Below are 6,890 nucleotides of genomic sequence, written 5' to 3' on the forward strand. Positions count from 1 at the left end.
CAATATTTTAAATGGGGAGAAAATTTCATTTCAGCAGATTAGAAAACTTCCAGAGGACCTGCACAGCCACACCTCCCTGAACTCCGGGAAGCCACGTAGGCTTGAGTCTATGTGGACACAGAGTTCGATGGGAAAAGAGCTCCAGAGGGGTGTGTGATGGTGGCAGTTCCGCAGCGTGCATGTCCTTTGTGCCACTGACTTTTGCCCTTCTAAAACAGCTAACATGGTAGGCAGGCATGGTGAAACAGCCAGTGATCCCAGCACTTTGTGAGGCTGAGGCAGGAGGATCACTGCAAGATTAAGGCTACCCTGGGCTACACAGTGAGTTCAAGTCCAGCTCAAACTATATAGTGAGATCCTGTCTAAAAAATAAATTATGAGGCAGGTGATGGCTTTTTCTCACGATGGTCTGTGGATGCCACTGTGTGCAGTGCCGATATCGCCGAAGGCTCAGCTGATGCCAGCAGTGGGGAGCTGGACAGGGGGTGAGTGTAGGACTCCTGCCTCTGGCCCCAGTCTAAGCTGGGGGGTGATAGTGGGGGCTGAGGCTGTCCTACTAAGTTTCCTTCTACATCCTGTGAGTGCCCAGCTGAAGACTGGCACCCGACCACCTGTCCTCACAGTCTCTTTCTTCTGCAGTTTGCCTACCTGGGCTGCCCGGCTCATGAGGTTGGCTGGGAGTACCAGGCAGTGACAGCCACCCTAGAGAAGAGGAGGAAGGAGAAGGCCAAGATCCATTACAGGAAAAAGAAGCAGGTCATGAGGCTATGGAATCAGGCTGAGAAGAATGTGAAGAAAATCAGCAAGTTCACAGAGGTCCTCAAGACCCACGGACTTCTGGTCTGAGCCCAATAAAGACTGTTTCTGCCTAAAAAAATAAATAAATAATATATATATATATATATATATATATATATATATATATATATATATATGAAATGGCTAACATGGTACATTTTATGCTGAGTACATTTTATGCTGCGTACATTTTACTATAATTTTTCTTAAAAATAAGGGAGCAAACGTGGTTTTCCTATCTACTCACAAAACCACACAGTGACTCAACCTCGGTTTCAAGAGTTCTGGGGAAACTGCGCATCTGAGGACCTCCACAGTTCCCCGTGACATAAGACTCACAGTGGTGAGTTGTCAAGTTCATAAAATGTAAGTGAATCATCGATAACAACAGGAAAGGCAGAGATTCTAGAGATAAAACCCTAAAATTCTAGGCTGACTACTGCTGCAAGGGGACAGAGCTAGAGCTGGTGGCATGAGGGCCCCCAAAGTCCTGCAAAGAGAACACTCAGGTGGCCCCTTTCCTCTCATCCTGAAAGACCCCAGCACTGGCACCACACCAGATGCTAGAAGCCTAGAGTACGGGCAGCCAGAGCAACAGTGGTGACAAAGAACAAGCTTGCCCTGACCTGCCCCTTCCAGGACAAAGGGTTTCCCTCACTCCTCATTCCTCCACCCAGGATCTCACTGCCCACCTTCAGACACTCTTGAACCAAGCGGAGATGAAACAGCTCATGGCCAGCCCTACACTGGCACAATTCCTCTCTGCAGCTTGCACAGCCACCTGCTCGAGCTACCCACCAAAGTGAAAGCCTCAGGTGAAACACAAAGCACTCACCGAGGAACCCAAACACCTTGAAGCTTTTTCCCCCCTTTGGTTGTGCCAGGAATCAACCTAGGGCCTTGCCCATGCCATGCTAGATAAAAAATACTCTACCACTAAGCCACTCACCAGGCCTATATAAGAGATTTTTTAAAGAGCTGAGTTAACCAAGATCAGAAGTCTCAGCTGGGCATGGAGGCACGCACCTGCAATTCCAGCACTCTGGGAGGCTGAGGCAAGAAGATTGCAAGTTGGAGGCTAGCCTGGGCAACTTTGTGAGACCCTGTCTCAAATTTTAAAAATAAAAATATACTGGTGATGTAGCTCAGTGTGAATGCCCTGGGTTCAATCCCCAGTTATCGGGTTAATAATATCTCCTAGTTAAGTTGGGCTGATCAGATCTGCAATCTCCCACATAAATGAGTGTACAGTGAAAGCTAAACAAAAGAGGCAAATAGAATGCTTTCAGGGCTCCAGGAGGATCCAAATGCTCTCACAGAACTCAAGAGTCTCTCTCCACTAAGGCCAATCCTGGGTGGCAGGATTTTAGTTAGCAGAAGAATGGCGCACTCAAGAAGGACGGAACCAATCAAGAACTTCTCCAAGTAAGGTATCAAGTTAATCCACCCAGGAGTGAAATGCCTGAGGCCGTGGTCTTTATCAGCTGAAGTTGGATTCAGGTGTCCTTCGCTGCATCTTTGTCTTATCCCTTGAGTCTTCATGGCTTCCTCCCAGGCTTCCTTAGGAACCAGTGACTCACAGAGGTTCACTTACTATAAGTCTTCTGCCCATCTCCAGACAAGGGGCCTAGGCCTTGGACAGACTCACAAGGACAAATGGAAAGCCAACTGGTTAATTTAAGTCCTGTTCAGGTCTGCTTCATAGTGGTTTCCATCACCTAGTACCTTAAGAAACAAACAAAAAAAAAAAAAATCAGAGTTCAGCTCTCTCTCTGTGTGAAGCCAATGTAGGCAATAACAGATCAGCCCCTCTCCCAAAACTGCACTTAGCCTAACGCTGCATTTGAACCCCCACACTTAACTCTGGGGCCTGCATTTACCTTTGACTTCATCAAGTTGGAATTCTAAGCCAAGTGTGGTGGTGCACACCTGTAATCCCAGCACTCGGGAGGCTGAGGCAGGATCATTGTGAGTTTGAGACCAGCCTGGGCTACAAAGTGAGCCCAAGGCCAGCCTGAACTACACAGCAAGACCCTGTCTCAGAAAGACGCACACACCAAAAAGTTGGAAGTCTAGCTAAACATTTCCATGATCACTTACTGCCTTTTTGCTATCCGGACCTACAGTTATTTGCAAGGCAAGTTTTCACCACTTCAGGATGAGCCCTGTGTCTGTTCAGATCCCGGGTGCTTGAGTTCACATAGGCCACCTGCAGGAGATGGGGTCCAGGACTGGAAAGTGCCCATCTGCCAGCCAGCATGCTGTGTCCTCCGGGAGACTAAGCTCTCCTTCCAAAACAAGCAGCATTGAGTTTGGAGGATCTGAGAGCTTTAGAGGCAGAACAGTGTAAAGATTAAGAGCTTCTTGTAGACTCTAAGAGACTTAAACCTCTGCTCTGCCACTTACAAGCTGTGTGGCCAGGGCCTTTGGTTTTAGATCTCAAAGCCTCAGTTCATCAGCAGAATGAGGACCAGAATAATAGCCACATCACAAAGGTTCTTGTGAGGGTAAATAAGCTCGTGCCCATGAACTGCCCAGCATGATGCACGACACGCTGTAAACACAAAAGCAGAGTAGACCATCACCGCGGACAGCTGAAGGTGGCTGGGAACCAACAGGGTCTTCCACCTCTCCAGTTGCAAGGCAGCCAGATGCTTACTGTTGAAGCAGAATTCTTCCAGCCTTTGAGAACAATCCCCAGGAGAAATCTTTTTATTTTGCAATCGGGGCTAAACAAACATTAGCTATAGGACCAAAGCAAAACAAGTTTTATCAAGCCATAATTATCCTTGCTATGGCGACACCTGAGGGACTTTTGACCTTTCAATTCTTTTATTAGTCTACTTTTGTTTCATTGGTTTACGTTTGAAAATTTTCTAACTCACAGAAAGTAGAATGCCCCCATGGCCTATAGCAGGGCTTCTGAACTGTAGCACAAGGGACGCTTGGGATTAGATAATTCTTTGCAAGGAGAGCTATCCTGTGTATTGTAGGATATTTATAAGTTCCTCAGCCTTCACCCATAAGATACCATTAGGACTCATCCACATACCGGTTTTTACAAGAAAAGCTGGTGCTAGATATTGCCAAGCATCCCCTGGTAGGTAAATCTGGCTCCTTGAGAACTATGAGCCAGACTTAGCAACAGTTAACATCTTGCCACATTCTCTGTCCTTAGTATACACACATGCACACCCAGACTGACACACACAGACTTTTTTTTTGCTTTACTGCATGGCACTTGCCACCTAAAATACTTCATGCATCGCCTAAGAACAAAAGCATCCTCTTATACGGCCACAATGCCCTTACTGCGCCTAAATAATTCACGTGCCTTCAGTAATATCTTTCCTCTTTCTGTGCTGTTTGTAACCCACTGAATTAGCTTTACGCCCTACTTGAGGCCATGAGCTGCAGTTTCAGACTGAAGAACACAGAGACAGACACAGCACTCTTCTGGAGATCTGTAAAAACCAGACAGAGGCCATTCCTGCTGCAGAAGGGCCACACGGGAAGTCGCAGAGCCAAGCGCAGGTTTACAGGAGTCTTTCCAGCACACGCCACTCCTTCCCTCTCGGCTGTTTCCACCTTACAGAGCACCCAGGGCACCGGGAGCAGACAGGCCTGCCAGCCCCACCTTGCAGAGGACCCGGGAGCACTTCCAGGCGCCGGTGGGCACCTCGAGGTGTGTGCCCTGGCCTGTCTGCCTGGGGCCTGGCAGGGCCTGCCGAGCTGGGTGCGTGGCAGCCTGACCACATCACAGGTCCGGGCTGGGGCTCAGTCTCAGGCTCAGGCAAGCTGCCCGCCCCTTCCCTGTTCACCCAGCTCCTTTCCTTGACCTGTACTGGCTCCAGGAAAGTGGTTACAAGCTGGTCCAGAAACTGCCAACAGGCCAGAGCCAAGAAACATGAAAGTGTGTGAGTCACTGGTCATGTTTAAGTCTCCTGGCCTTATAAATCTGGCCTTTGAATCTAGCATCAGGATCCAAACAGCAGAGAGACTTGAAAACTAACACTACCAAAGTGGAAGGGCAACTAACCCACCTCCAGAGCATTCTGCCCCGTCCCCTGCTAGTCAGGAAAGAGTAAGGAGCAGGAGGCATGGGTGAGACCTCCAGCCCTGGCTAGCAAGGAGCCACTGTGCCCACATTTGCTTTGTTTTCTTATAAAGGCTGGAGAGCTGTGTGGGCCAGACTCACTAAAAAGCAGGGATTTCTCCAGCTGGAAAATCAGAGGCAGAGGTATTAGGGCAGCTCCCGTGTTGGAAGCAAAGGAATTGGCTACAGCCCGAAAAGTCAAAGGGAAACCGTCTAACGCTAAGAGACTGAGGGTTTGATAGAGGATGCAGTCAGTGTGACCATAGCCCATCACCCTAAGAAGAGCCTGGGACGCAGGTGCCACATCCCTGCAGCGACTATGGGAGAGACATACTACCTTTAAGGGGTGTCCAGGGATGGGGCATGGAAGGAAATTAGTTCACCCGGAAATGAAGAAATGCCATTGCCATAGCATCCCCTCCACTTCCCAGGGAATCAGGACAAAGGTAGGGACATTTCCAAAGCTGGCAAAGAGCAAGAACTGTGACAGGAAGCAGCTATGAACAAGGACACCACACATCTTCCCTGACTGCAAATCACCACCACTTCCTGTTATGCCCACTGTAACTCCAAGACCATTATCAAAGCCCAAGACTGTTTCCTTTACTTAATTTGTTTTCTTCTTCTCCATTGAATTACAGGGCCAGGCTGTGACAAACTCATCTATTTCTTTATTGTATGCTCACTTCTGAGAACAAAGCCCAGAACACACAAGCAGTGCTGGAGACCCCTGACCCCTGAGTGAGTGGGCGGACAAACCCCAGCTCCAGGTCTGCAGGAACTGCTAGAGCACAGTCCCTGGCACAGGAGGCAGGAACAACAGACTTTCACTTCCTGGTGCTGAATGCTGGGGAGTCCAGGGCCTAAGGGCCAAAGGCCTCAGTTTTTGCTGAGCCTTCTTTCCATGGATTGCAGAGGGGAAGAGGGGATTGTGCTGTCTCTTCTGATAACTGCTCCAGTCCCAGCAGGAGGCTCCACTCTCATCAAAATCTCCTTGTGTTCCAAAGGAGCCGCCTCCAGACATCACCACAGAGGGCCTGAGGCTTCCTTGCTGGCGGGAGCACAATTCAGCCTGTATCACTGGCGTTTTCTTGGCCATCACCTGGCGATTCCAGTTTGCTTCACTTAATAGAGGAGGGAAGGAAAACTTAGCATTATAGTTTGGAGCGGGGGGTGGGGGCGGGTGGTTTACTGGGCAGTGAAACCATGGCCTTCACACTGAGCTACATCCCCTGGCCTTTTTACTGTTAATTTGGAGACATGTCACCACTAAGTCACTCACTGCACTGCTCAAGCTGGGCCTGAGCTTGCTATTCTCCTCTGTTTCAGCCTCCCAGATTGCTGGGCTTACAAATGAGTACCATCATGCCTGGTTCATAGTTCGAACCTTAACTGTCCCCCAAGGTCTGTGTGGTAAAGGCTGGCTCCCTGGGGTGATGCTACTGGGGCGTTGTGGGCCTTTAGGAAGTTCCCATTGTCCTCGGAGGATTTTAGGTGACTGGAGAATTGACCTGAAAGGGAGCTGTGGAGCCCCAAGATCTCCCAAACTCATTCTCTTTCCCTCTCCTCCCTTCCCCTCCCCCTTCCCTCTCCCTCCCACTTCATTCCCCTTCCCCTACCCCTCCTTCTCATCTTGGCCATGAAGTAGGTGGGCTTGCACTGCCATAGTATTCTATTCTAGTATTCATAGTACTCTCCTCACCACACACCCCACAGACAACAGAGCCAAGCGATTATGTACTGAACCCTGAGACTGAATCAAAATGAACCAATTTTCAGATTCATTATTGCTATGGTTTGTATCTAGATGTTCCCCCAAAGCCTCATGCACTCAGGGGTGGCTTGTAGAGTTTGTGATTAATTCATGATCCAAGGCTGGGATTATGGGTGTGAGTGCTACACTCACCCTGGTGCAGATAATCTCATTACAGTGTAAGGAGGGGAGAGAGGCTGGCTAGCTACTGCCCCTCCCTTTTGCTCTTTGCTGTTTTCTGCC

General features: G+C 49.1%; 1 non-coding gene across 1 annotated transcript; it reads left to right on the forward strand.

Moving 5' to 3' along the window:
• The first annotated feature begins 380 nt into the window (after positions 1 to 380).
• On the forward strand, positions 381 to 467 carry LOC111818070. The gene has a single exon (XR_002822142.1). It is a non-coding gene; the product is annotated as a small nucleolar RNA SNORD35 (small nucleolar RNA).
• Positions 468 to 6,890: the final 6,423 nt, after the last annotated feature.

The sequence above is a fragment of the Octodon degus genome, unplaced genomic scaffold, assembly GCF_000260255.1.
Source record: "Octodon degus isolate 3935 unplaced genomic scaffold, OctDeg1.0 scaffold00078, whole genome shotgun sequence".
Lineage (NCBI taxonomy): Eukaryota > Metazoa > Chordata > Mammalia > Rodentia > Octodontidae > Octodon > Octodon degus.